The following is a 14,643-nucleotide window of genomic DNA, read 5'->3' on the forward strand; positions in this document are numbered from 1 at the left end:
AACTAAAAAAATATGGAATATTTCTCGATATACACAGCACGAAAAAATAAACTTTAAATACGCAATCTGATACTAACTCGGATGAGAAAATTTTGTTTCTATAAAAATATTTATATAAATATGTGTGAAATGTGCACGCAGAACGAAATAAATTATTTCTAATGTTAGTTCCAGAATTTTTCAAACATTTCCGAATTATGTACTACAATTCCTTTGTTTGAAAAATTACGGTTACGGTAATAGAAGTATACAATACCAGGTTGATAAATAAATAAATAAAAACTTCGAAACAAAACAATTTATAAACCATATTTCGCCTCAACGAGAGCTATCAATTAAAGTAAAAGTAATAAATATAACTTGTTCCTTTGCTTATTTTATTAACGTGTTTGCCTTTCTCATATAGAAAAGTTATGCAATCAATTGAAAACCCGACTAGTGAAAATTGGCCCTGTCATATACCATTCGACTCAGTTAATCGAGCTGAGCAATGTCTGTCTGTGTGTGTGTGTGTGTGTGTGTGTGTGTGTGTGTGTGTGTGTGTGTGTGTGTCAAATAATCTCACTAGGTTTTCTCAGAGATGGCTGAACCGAAACTTATGAAACTTCAAATGAAAGGTCTCGTGGTCCCATACGGAATTCCTGAATTTCATCCGGATCCGACTTCCGGTTACGGAGTTATAGGGTAAAGTGTGTTCAATATTGTACACCGTCACTTAAACCGGCGAAACAAAACACGTAAAAAGTTTCCTAAACTGGTCTCAAAACTATACAAATCGATAGTCATTATCAGTAGGCAACTAAACAAACCGATTCCGGCTATCCTGGTTCCCGGTATCCGGTTCCGGAAGTACCGGAAATAGTGATCATATATACCAAAATGGATCTCGCTCACTTTTCTCAGCGATGGTTTGACCGATTTCCACAAACTTTGGTTCAAATGAACACGGATAAAAATCTATTACTGGTACCATGATTTTTCAATCATGAAATCATGAACCATGCCTTCTCATGAAATTTCAAAGCAAAATTATTGATATCATGAAAATTTTCATGAAAGATGTGTTATTGTGCATGATACCAATCATTTTGCTCATGAAATCATGACTTATTATTCATGATAGACATGATTCATGATTTCATATTTTTACCCGTGAAAGGTCTCCCGGTCACATACTGATTTCCTGAATGTCATCCGGATCTGACTTCCGGTTCCGGAGTTATAGGGTAAAGTGTGTTCAATATTGTACACCGTCACTTAAAATATTTTCGGATGCAACAAACTTTTAAATCGTAATTTAGAGTGCGTACTAGTAGAGTTTGTGTGTCATGTTAGTTGGTGGCCGTACGAACCGACTTTGAATATACCGCTTCTCGGTTTCGGTGCCGGAAGTGCACATGATAGTGAACACACTTCGTTTTCTTAAGGATGACATACACAATCAAAGCACTGTTTTATTCTGTATTTTATGCACAAACAATCTCTTGGTTTCTTTCAAGAATCGAAGAGAAAATTTTTAAATAGAATACCTCAATATTATATGTACATGAGAAAGGCATCATTACACCACTAGGTGGATTAAAACAGGTTTTTAGTGCTAAACAAACTTTCTATTTGTCGAATTTTGGAATGGTTTGTCTGTTGAATGAAATTCAACTACTTTTCAGAAAATCAATATCGAAATTTCAAATTTTGACTAAAAGTTTAAATTATTCGCAAAACAATTCACAGCCAAGGGGCAGATCGCTTAGAATATGAACTTTCAATTCATAGATAATTTATAAAAATGACAATTTTCTTTTACATTTTAACTTTCCCTGAGAGAATTCATTTTAATTTTGTTCTATATATCAGAAGTGATCTGCCAAACATTGTTTTCACAGCTTATATATTTCGTCTTTTCAGCACTATTCATAACATTCATGAGCAAAGTTAAATGCTACTTCATAACTCTTGAAATTAAAGACGATAGGTCTAAAAGAGTGCAATTCTACATTATTTATAGGCGATACTCACTTTCGTCTGAAAAAACACATTAAAAATTTAAAAATGTTCACACCTCTATGTGGGCATCATGCTCAATTATTATTTATATTTCACTTCTGGGTGCACGCTGAACGCAAACTATTAAACATGACTGAAATAATAGCCTTTTCCGTCACGAGATGGTGTTACTGTGATGTCTTTTTCGATTTGTATTGAATTCGTTAAAGTGATTCATATTGATGTATAATATATTTGGGTTTAATTCAATTTAGGTTCAGAACTCTGCTTCAGAATTCAGCTCCAGTAAACAACTTTACAATTTCAAACTAAGAATCCTGGGAGTAGATTTTCGGAATTTCTGTGAGTGAGATTTATTACTAGATTTTGGAATTTGTATCAAAAATTCTGATTTATTAATTCAACGTCTGTATTTTGAATCAGCATATGAATAAATATGAATTCTTGATCTGGATTCTGGAAGAAAATTCTGATCTGAATTTCAAACCAGAATTTTATAACTGACTTTTGAGCTAGAATTTAATTCCTGAATATTCTCACATATTCTCAAATCCAAATGTGTGGTATTCTTCAGAATAATTTTCTTTGATTTTTGAGAAACTAAAAGGTTTTTCCATAAACTGGTATAACCTACAAAGCGAAACAGTACTCAGGTCGGTTAGGCCATCTCTGAGGAAACGAAAAGAGGTACTTCCAAAACCGGAATCTGGGAGCCGGTATAATCGAAGTTGGTTCGAGAAAACTGACTGGGATCCATTTTTGAGTCTATGGCTACAATCTTCGGTCGTTCATCAAAAACCCAGGAACAAAGAAAGCCAAATTAATGTTTGGCCGTCTACTGACAATGACTACCAATTGGAATAGTTTTGAGGCAAGTTTAGAAATTATTTTACTTTTTATTTCCGGTGCTTTCGGAATCAGAAAACGAGAACCAGCATAGCCGGGATCGGGTTGTTTGGTATGGCTACCGATTGGAATGGTTTCGAAGCAAGCTAAGAAATTTTTTAACGCGTTTTGTTTCGCCGCTTCAAGTGACGGTATCCAATTTTCAACACACTTCACCATATAATTCCTGAACCGGAAGTCGAATCCGGATGAAATTTGACAGTTGTCATGATACCTTTCATTTGAATCTAAGTTTGTTGAAATAGGTCACGCCATCTCTGAGAAAAGAGAGGAAGTAATTTGAAATAAGATTTTTTTCATTAATCACCCTGTAACTCCGGAACCGGAAGTCGGATCAAAATAAAATTTAGGAACTTTGTATAGGGAAATTGTACCTTTCATTTTCATGTTTGTAAGAATCGGTTCAGCTGTTTCTGAGAAAAGTAAGTGCATTTATTTACTTTTTTTTTGCACATATCCTGTAATTCCGGACACGGAAGTCGGATTTGAATAAAATACAAAAACTTTGTGTGGGGTTACAAGAAAAAAAATGTTACACACACATACAGACATTTACCTGCTTTGTTCAATTTTGTCTAGCGTGCAGGGTGGCCACATTTAAATCTATATTAACCTGACATAACTGTTGTTGAAAGAAAAAATCTTGACAAAATCTTGTAATATTTCAGAAAATATAAATAATATGAGAAAGGCATTATTACACCACTAGGTGGATTAAAAAAAGGTTTTTATGATTTGATTTGACTCAAATTTTGAATAAGTCCTCTTCATGACCGAAAAAGACAAGTTGCTTCATCAGTTTACAGTTTTGATAATGGCCTTACTTTTGAGAATGGTACAGGCAAAAATTCCTTTCAAATTTTCGGAAACCTTTACCTTAAAAACAATTGGTACGTTTAATTAGGTGTCTTGGATCATGTTCAAGATAATTGTCGGACCTATATGGAGAAAATATACACTGAAAAATACCGATGTATTATTATTTTACTTCTAACAAATCTTGGAAATCAATTATCTCCAAATATTTTTTTTTTCTTATTGCTTTTCACGTTTAGAAAAATTATAAAGTCGATTTGAGCAATGTCTGTTCCTTTGTGTATGTGTAACGCTCTTTTTTTTATAAAAAACAGTACATTTGGCATAAAAATCAAGAAAATGCTGTACATAGATTTTTAAAAAAACAGTACAATTAGTATTAGTATCTAACGAGAAAAAGAGATTGCAAAAAACATGCGAATACAACTATGTAATAAAACCCAGGAAAAAGCTACACCAGAGATGAAGTTCGAACCCCTAACTAGCTCCTATCCGGGGAAATCGTTACGCCAATGAAGGCCTGGTTTTTCCAAAAAAATCAAAATAAGGAGTGTATCGAAAATAAGCTGATGGTCTTTTATGCTCAGATCACAGCATGCTGTGCATTTGGTTGTCAGCTTTCGTTTGTTTACTTGTTTGTGCGGTTGAAATTCTGCGTTTTCATAATATCACGTATTGAAAAGGAAGTGAAAATTAAGGTTCTGGACACATGGCTAAGTGAGAAGGATATCATTATGCAAAAATTGGCGAAGCGGTTTTGAATTCATCATGCCAGCATTAAAACCATCATTAATAAGTTTAAGGATCACTATTCTTTGATTGAGCTACCATGAAGAGACAGAAAACCCGGTTCTTCCAACCCGAACTGGTCCAGAAAGTGGTATCTCTAATCATGATGAATAAATCAATGTCAATACGTGATTTGGCCAAAAAAGCAGGAACGAATGTCGGAATGATCCAGCGTATCAAGAGGCGAAATCACCTGATTACCTACAAGAAGCAGAAAATCTCGAAACAAAGTGTAGATCAGAAGAAGTGAGCAGCAACAAGGGCCCGGAAATTGTATTCGCGTATTTTGCAGTGTCCGGATGCATGCGTTTTGATGGACAATGAGACTTATGTAAAGGAGGACTCAAAAATCCCTTCCAGGTCCACAATACTTTACTGTCGTCTTTGGGGAGGATGTGAGCGATGCGGATGGTCGAAAGGTTGTTATTGGTATGGCAAGCAATATGTTTCTGTGGTTTGAGGTCAACCATTTTTTACACTACCGGAACTATAAATGCAGAAATCTATCCATCTGAGTGTCTTCGTAAGAGATTGCTGCCTTTATATAAGAAGCATAGTATGCAATCCACCAAATTGCCCTCAGCTTCGACCCATCGAACGTTACTGGGCAATCGTGAAAAGGGTCTTCAAGAAGACTGGTAAGGCAGCTGGGAACATGCAGGAGTTTAAAAAACTACAAGGATCAGCCCCATGGGGTTGTTCGAGCCATTCATGTGGAACAAGGCAACCAACATTTCTAATGATCTACAATCAAACAGTTCAATTAATCGTCAGACTTTTGAATCCGCAAATGCACGAGAGTCTGCTTAGATTAGATCTTAATTAGGAACCAAAACCGAACACGCGAACCCAGAATATAGACTTTATTTGTCGTGATTTGTATTTGTTTTGTAGCCGACAAAATTACACCAATAGCCCAAATGTATGCAATTATGGAGTTTCATACGAACTTGCATGACACAAGATCAGAGCATACCAATTGAAGCTTCAAATCGTTTTATGGCACTTTTTGTCTTGCTGTCTAGCAACAACCTACTTCTAGCATGCTACTCGTTGGACTGAAACGTTAGCTATAATTTTGCTTATATTTATAGATTCACGTGCTTCCAACAGCTCGATTGACCAATCAGAGCAATGCTTTCCCTTTGATATATCGCTTACTCCTTCAAAACCGTCGACTATGGCAGGGAAATCCAGTATGCCGGAGATTTTTTGCAGACAAAATAGGACACTGCTAGCTATTAATCAACATTTCAATGATATACAATTAAAAATACATGGCTATGAACATTCAAATCAATACGTAGAAATATTTCCAATCAAATGGTGACATAATATTAATAATTTATGCAAAATTGACTGAGCTGTAATTGTTCAAAACTTGACCACATTTCTACGTGTATTTTTCTTGAGTTTCTAATTTGCACCCCTATATAGAAAACAAAAATGTGTTCCACATTAAAAATTTGGGTTCAAGCGTTAAAAAAAAACGATGCAACACTTGTCCAGAACTTGATGAAGAGCGTTCGAAGGAAAACGCGACCGAAAAGTTAGTAGAAAAAGGCGGAATGATGCGCGCCGAGGCACGATTAGTCACGAATAAGAACTTTGGTCGACTTTTACTTGATACAATGTTTTTTAACTGTGGATGGAATTTATTATCTGTACTTTTTTCTGTAAATAGTAAAATTTTAAAATATTGTTTAAATAATAAGTGAAATTAAAAAAAAACATGTTTTTGAAAGATCCAGTCCATAAACTATCCTGCATGTAAAACACACGAAGAAACAGCCTAATTGAATAGAAGAACCGAGCATGTTCAGTTGTGCACGTGCGCCACGCCGTTCAATTGTAGTCATATCTCTATACACTCAAATAAAAATTCACGTTCGATTCACTTGAAAAATCACGTAAATTGGTTCCAAATGTCAAATTGAATATTTTACGTGACGAAAATGAATGTTATACGAACATCCCCTAAAATGAATAGAGTAATCACATAAGGTTTACGTGAATTGACCAAACGTCAAACAATCTACGAGAATTTTCAGTGTGTAAAACTCGATTTTGAAAATGGCGAACAGTGGCTCTCCAATTGTAAGTAGTGTAAATATTTGCGAGAAATGTTATTTAATTGCAATTTTTTACTACATCGACCAGACCATTCCAGTATGAAAGTTTCCACGTGTTCAACTGGATCGAGTGCCTGCGTGAGTTCGGAAGTTTGCCGCTCCTTTCGAATGCTTCAAACAGGTCGTTGGTCCACCGAAAAACGAGTTCAAAATCGGTATGAAGCTAGAGACACTCGAACCATGTAATGCGACTTCAACCTGCATCGCTAGTGTTGTGGGAGTTCTCGTATCTCGACTTCGGCTTTGGTTGGATGGCAGTGACAACACGATTTCTGAATGCTTGCCGATTCGAGATCCCACGACGTTACAGTTGCTTTTTATTTTCAGTAATTAAAATTTTATGCTGATTTTCTGAAATAAATGTTTTATTTTCCATTTCCTAGATTTATATAAGAATCTGAAATCTCCCTTTTGACTTCAACCAATTAATAAAATAGTAATTCTCTGGTATCTAAATTTGATATGAACTGATAGGTAAATGTGATATGAGTAGTACATTACATTTTACCTATGAAACACGTAACTTTCACTGGATTATGCATTAAACAGCTTTTAAATGTAAGTCCATTAAAACATACGTGAAAAGTAGGGTGGAAAATATTCACATAACTTTTCACGTAACTATAACATGATTATTATTTTGAGTGTAGCAACCCCTCCGCCAGCTGTTTCAGCCCTGAATTAGTCCGTTTCTTCGTGTGCTTCACATGCATCATAGTTTAATTGGATAAACGATTTCCCCGGATAGAAGGTAGCTACCATTTCTCAGAGCCGAGAAACTCGACTAGGGCGACGGTTTCAACTTGTTAGATATGTTAGTTGATGGCCAAAATGAAAGGATTTTGGCTACATCGGTTCCATGTTTCCGGTTCCACACATAGGGAAGTGTTGGCTGCCTTGGGCCACTCGTTTTGTATCGAAAAATAATGAAGGAATTTATTTCAATTTTTCAGTGAAAGTAAAGAGTGTAATTTCTGTGACCTTTATTCAAATTTCATCATACGTATTTGATTACTTGAATAGAAATAAAAATAACCTCACCGCCAAGTGCAGAAACCTATTTTTTTTCATTTTTTTAATGACATTATGCATCATAATTTACAATATTACTTCTAGTGAAAACATAAACTTGTGTGCGTAAATACCTCAATCATATTCTTCTTTACAACGACTAAACCGAGATTCGAATGATGATTGTATAAGCTGCTATTGAATTTTGCGTGAATCGGCATTTCGGTTCCGGATCTAGAGAGTGAAGTTTTCTCCAAATGTCATACCGTCTCTTAGAGAGACAAAATTTAGTTTATAACTGTTTACAAACTGATAAGATTATGTCACACATACACACTCTGGTGTTTATGCAAGTTTCAAACAAAGTATTGGGAAAAAGCGACAGGGTTTAGTCAAAACGTTTCGCAGCTCACTAAGTTTTGCCGCTCCCTACCGTTTTGCTCAAGTTGTGCACGTTTCGTGCGACGCTCATATACTAAAAATCAAATATTTCAATAATCTTGGTTTGCTCAACAATGTTTTGATGATTATGGAAGCTTATAATATATGTGACATTTGACTATCTGAACGAAATAAATATCGCACCGAGAAGATGCTTTAAATTCAATATTTTTAAAACTCTTAAAAAACAAAGCAAACAAATGAACGGCTGAAGGCAAAAGTCGGATAAGTGCAACTTAGTTTAGAAAACCCGGTTGAGTATTTTTAAATACAAAAACTGGATAAAAACATTGAGCGCAAAAGTCGGACACGGACTTTGAAATGCAAAAGCCGTTTAAAAATATTTTTATTGCAAGAACCGGACAAAAATTCTTTGAATGAGAAAACCGGACAAAAACTTAACCGGTTCTTCCAAAACAAATGTATTTATTCGGTTTTTGCATTAAAAGTTATTTTCGGCCAACTGTCGCTGCGGGATAAAGCATGGGTCGCTAGTTTGCCACGGGTGGCGTGATATATAAGGATATTTTCATTGAATCTCGTCTTGTTCCGCAGGGAAAATCGAATGTGATTTGATAATTATGTCAACTCTACTTTATAAATTTTAATGGAAACTCTTTGCAAAAAATTATTAGAGATGAATCATTAATGTATAAAACTCTTGGTACGAAGATGAAACATGAAATATAGCATGGTAAACTTAGTTCGTATCTGTTTTCATCACGACGGAACTATATTTGCCATAATGGATGGAGCTAATATACTTTATTAATGACTCGTAGCTGCGATGTATTAATGTTCACTAAATTTATAATGTTTTCGCCAATTAACAAACAAACATGTATTAAGCTTAATAATAAGTACCAAGAGTTTTATACATTAATGATTCATCTCTAATAATTTATTGCAAAGAGTTTCCATTAAAATGTATAAAGTAGAGTTGACATAATTATCAAATCACATTCGATTTTCCCTGCGGAACAAGACGAGACTCAATGAAAATGTCCTTACATATCACGCCACCCGTGGCAAACTAGCGACCCATGCTTTATCCCGCAGCGACAGTTGGCCGAAAATAACGTTTAATGCAAAAACCGGATAAATACATTTGTTTTGGAAGAACCGGTTAAGTTTTTGTTCGGTTTTTGCATTCAAAGTATTTTTGTCCGGTTCTTGCAATAAAAATGTTTTTAAACGGCTTTGGCATTTCAAAGTCCGTGTCCGACTTTTGCGCTCAATGTTTTTATCCGGTTTTTGCATTCAAAAATACTTAACCGGGTTTTCCAAACTAAGGTGCACTTATCCGACTTTTGCTTTCAGCCGTTCAAATCTAATTTATCAATTCGATTTTGTCATAATTTGCTCCTTGAAACCAGCTCATATCATGATCTACTCCTTGAAAAAAACTTTTCCTGACATCGAATTGCTGTAACTAATTACAGTATTCAATGTTTACGACTAGCACTGCTCCAAATACGAAAATATCTCACGGTGAATTAACTGTTTGACATCAATAAATTTTCGCAATCGAAAAGAAATGAACCGACGCCGTAGGTAACCAAATCTCAACGACCATCGTTCAATCCACTTATGTGACATTTATTGAGCGTAGCTGTTGAAAAGTAATCCTTCTATGCAACTACATGAGGAAAAAAAAACCTGCAGCAGCAGAGTGTGACTTGCTGCTTGTGCCACAGTCAAGACACTTTGAGGAAAGCAGTTTCACTTATTGCAAAATCGATCCAAGACGAGAAATGCTGACGCAATGGGGAATAGCATATTGTGACACGGTGCAATCGGCAGGTGTGCAGGTGGGAGAGAGTTGGCCGAAGTGCCCCGTGTCACTTCTTGACATCCATTTCCGGTGCGACTTTCAATACTACTCATTCACCTTACCCTTGCATATAAATAAGCCATGAATTTTATAGTATGCATGCGTCCCACAGTGCAATTCACGACCATGGTGAAAATGATTCACCGCCCGTTTGCAGCGTGATGGAGATCATTTGAATTAATATTGAAGCTGTTCGCTTCATGTAGCATTCGATAGATTTGTCCTGCAGTGACAATTCAATTTACTTTTGACATCTATTGAATATGATAAATGGATTGAATTGTTTGTTTATCGAGTAATTGTTTCTTATCATGAATTATCATAATTATCATAAAACAACATGGTGGGCTTTGTAAAAATTCGTTACTCACAAAAAACAGAAAATAAAGTTGATAATGTTGGAATATTTAAAGGGTTTTGTATGAGTCGAAGGGAAAAATTGAGCACAATGCGATGCTTTTGAAGAGCGCAATATTTTGCACCGGCTTGCAGTATACACTGAAGTCTTTTTTTATGCGAGTTCACGTACCGCATAACTCTGAAACTTCGCATAAAAAACCGCATAACTCTGAAATTGGTGTACTCGAACGATTTCGTTCAGTTACTCCATGTTGGGTGGAGATGTAGCCGTGTACGCATATAAATACCCCAAACAGAATTTAAATTGATGTAAGCTGTTTGAGAGGGTTTGTATTGGAGATGGTTTTCCCAAAATTCAATCCTTTAACTTCTGATTCTGGTTATTCTGATTTTTTTTATTTTTTTCAAAATCCTCTTTAGCAAAAAATTTAAAAAAAAATCTGGAATATTTTAGGCATTAAGGGAAACCATTTTTTTACAATTTTTCGAAATGTATCTCAATTAAAAAAATGTTCGAAGTTTTCGATGTTTTTTATTCGCACTTAAAACTTTGGTACCACTCTAGATTTTACATTCAAAAAATCATTTATAAGTACATTACGCTGTATTATTTTCAGATTTAAAAAAAATGTTGGCGAATATAATATCAGACTTTTAAAAAATAAATTAATCGGAAAACCATGCGTCTCCTCCGTTTTCATCTACAACTTTTACACTATTACTAATCTGTTACGCGTGGTGTCTTCAACTAGCTATAGTGTTATAAATTTTGTTTTAACTGTTAGTTTTAATTCTAGTGGTAAGCCTAATGTATCTGTTTGATCATTGTAATCTGTTGATATAAATAATGAGAAGGTTTTATGCCTGCTGGAGAGAGAGATTGACAAGTTTCATCTCCAACGGGCTTTTCCCTGCTCACAAAATAAATAAATAAATAAATAAATAAATAAAAAAATAAATAAATAAATAAACTTGAGTTCAGGTCTTAAGTATTGAAGTAATTAATAATGATAACCATTTCATTACTAATATCTAAAGTCGTCTCCCTACAGCTCTGGTCATAGTCATAGTGATCATAGTTTACCACTATGATTTAAATCACGTTTAAACCACTCGTGAATACGGCTACGGGATAGACATTAATCTCCATAAATTTGTTTCATCATTTGATGAGTTTCGGTAAAAGTTTTACACCGAAACCTCCATTTACGAACTAAACGGGGGTTCGTAAAAAGAGGTAGTTCGTAAAAAAAGTTTACGTTATTTGAGATTTGGTTCGTGAAAAAAGTTTACGTTATTTGGGATTTGGTTCGTAAAAAAAGTTTACGTTATTTGGAATTTACTTCGTAAAAAAAGTTTTGTGTGATTATTGTAGAAACCGCGCATCATATGTTTATTTTCGGAACGGATGTGAAGAGTAAGTGCAAGAAAATGATGTTTGGGCTCGTTTCAAAATCCAAGATGGCGGCCTCCGGTTGATTGAGATTGCCTAAAACCCCTAACAATATGGGTATCTTCGGAAGATGGCTACTTCCGGTTTGTTGATATTCCTTGGAAACCCTTACATAATGGGTATTTTCAGAACGGGATTGATGAGTAGATGTCAGAAAACAATGTTTGAGGTGGTTCTTAGATCCAAGATGGCAACTTCCGGTTTCTTGATATTCGTTGAAAACCCTAAGAATATGGGTATTTTCGAAACAGGATTTTTGAGTAGTTTTCGGAAAACGATGTTTGAGGTGGTTCTTGAATCCAAGATGGTAACTTCCGCTTTGTTGATATTCCTTGAAACCCCTTGACAATATGGGTACTTTCGGAAAGAGATTTAAAAGTAGACGTCGGAAAATTATATTTGAGGTGGTTTTGAAATGCAAAACAGTGACTTCCGGTTTATTAGTATCTTCGAAAGTTTTTGCCATTTTCCTTTAACTTGGTATTCCTTTAAAACACTATACCGTTCCGAAAATATCCATATTGTAAGGGTTTTCAAAGAATATCAACAAATCGGAAGTCGCCATCTTGAATTTCAAAACTATCTCAAACATAGTTTTCTGACATCTACTCATAAATTCCGTTCCGAAAATACTCATATTGCAAGGGTTTTCAAGGAATATCAATCACCAGGAAGTTGCCATCTTGGATTTCCAAAATACCTCAAACATCGTTTTCCGTCATCTACTCATCAATCCCGTTCCAAAAATACCCATATTGCAGTAGTTTCCATGGAGTCGGAAATCGGTTTCGATGAATGACAAAACCTCTTTTTACGAAGTAGGTTCGTAAAAAATGTTTACGTTATTTGGGATTTGGTTCGTAAAAAGAGGTACGTAAAAAGAGGTAACGTATAAAAAGTGTTCGTAAACGGAGGTTTGGGTGTACCAAGTTTAAAATAAACCTTAATGCTAGCTCTTTGTTCGATGCTCATTTTCCGACCGACACTACAAATGTACTGTCACCTTTAGCGTGATATCTCAGCTTCTATACGTTCAAATGTCATGAAAATTGTATACGACAACACTGGAGAATACACAATTGACGGGTGAAATTTTCAGACATATGGCGACACTTGGAGACTGAAATTTTTGAATTGTACCTTGTACTTTAAAGCCTTTCGCTCTCATATATTTTGTTTCGATGGATTTACAGGCAGTTCGATCCCAGTTTGACTTATCCGTCTTGCTTAAGCTGTCGGACTTTAACTGTCTTGTTGAGCAATTTCAGGCAACTTGGCTATTCATACCATGACGTTCTGTATAGTCGACGAACAGTTTGCCCTAAAACTGATAATTTTTTAGTCTTCCCATGGTTTCCAATTTTTCTTGATTTTGCGCTTGGTGTCTGGGAATACATTTTTCTGCCAAGTGACTATATTTTTAACGTTTTGCAAAACTTTTACTTAATATACTGGAAATGTGAGATAAAAATTGACCACAATGTATTTGTTGATTTATTTCATTTGACTTATCAGTTCACGAATCAAAACTTTAAACCGTATATTAAAAACTAGATATTTGTCAATTCATTACTTGTGATTCATGTTTCTATCATTGGTCCTTCCTTTTGACGTGCAACCGTCCGCTGACAACATATTAACTAATGTGTACAAACGAACTGTCTCCCAACATTATTGCCAATCAAAAATCGAGACAGCCAATCGGGCATGTGTAAATAATATTAGGAATGAGATTCTTTTATCATTAGAAATTACGTCAACACTCAAAATCTGAACTCAAGTTGTCGATGGAAACGCTTGGTATTTAGTTCTAAGGGCATGCGATATTTGATTTTAGAACTAAATACCATGTGTCTCCATCTGACGATAATTTGATGGAGGCGCGTGGTAGATCGTATGAGTTATTTCTTTTAAAGTCTGATATTATACCCGTCCACATTTTTTAAAAATCTCAAAATAAGACCGCTTAATGTACTCATTAATGTTTTATTTTTGATGTAAAATCTTGAGTGGTACCAAAATTGTAAGTGCGAATAAAATAAAATCGAAAATTTTGAACATTTGTTGTTATATAAAATACATTTTGAAAATCATGCAAAAAAAATGAAAGGTTTCCCACAATTCCTAAAATATTCCTAATTATTTTCATGTTTTTTTTTTATAAAGATTTTTGAAAAGTTTAATTAAAAGGAAAATCAGAAGAACCAACCTAACTCCACGAATATGGCAGTTAAAGGGTTAAAATTTTGGGAAAATCATCTCCAATACAAACCCTTTAAAACAGCTTGCATCAATTTAATTTCTGTTTGGGGGCAGTTTTTATATGCGTACACGGCTACACCCTTTCTATCGGCATGAAGCTTCTGTAAAAAGATTCTCAGTATGCTTGTAACGGTTCCATTTAACAAGTATGAACTTTTTTCGGATGATTATAACAAAAGCGAAAGCAGATAATTGCTTTTGACAAATTTAACATGGAAGGTAATTATTTAAGCTCAATTGCAACAAAATTCTGCGCCCTTGCGAGCCGCCCTTCGTCAGTTAACCGAAGCATTCACCATGATGGACAAAGACATGTTTGTAGGCATGTTTTTGAGATCTTTTTTTGTTTTATTTATAAATTCCTCTTCAGTTTTCGCGACAAAACTTTTGGAGTAGATCTTACGCTTCAGGTTGGCCCAGAAATTCTCGATGGGGCGCAGCTGGGGAATGTTGGGGGGTGACTTCGCCGACTTAAGTACCGCATCGATATTCAGCCGCTTCATCACCTCCAACGATCATTTCGAGTAGTGGGCCGACGCCAGATCCGGCCAGAAACCGTGTCCTCGCCCTTGTGGTATATTTTGATAAACAACGATGCTTCCGACAGGCATTCTGTACTATAAATTTACCAGTTT

General features: G+C 35.2%; 1 protein-coding gene across 1 annotated transcript in view; it reads right to left on the bottom strand.

Moving 5' to 3' along the window:
• The window catches only part of LOC131427101 (zwei Ig domain protein zig-8-like), a 711,113-nt gene that overhangs the window by 425,575 nt on the left and 270,895 nt on the right, over positions 1-14,643 (bottom strand). The gene's annotated exons all lie outside the window — the stretch shown is intronic.

Source organism: Malaya genurostris, chromosome 2 (assembly GCF_030247185.1).
Source record: "Malaya genurostris strain Urasoe2022 chromosome 2, Malgen_1.1, whole genome shotgun sequence".
In the NCBI taxonomy this organism is placed as follows: domain Eukaryota; kingdom Metazoa; phylum Arthropoda; class Insecta; order Diptera; family Culicidae; genus Malaya; species Malaya genurostris.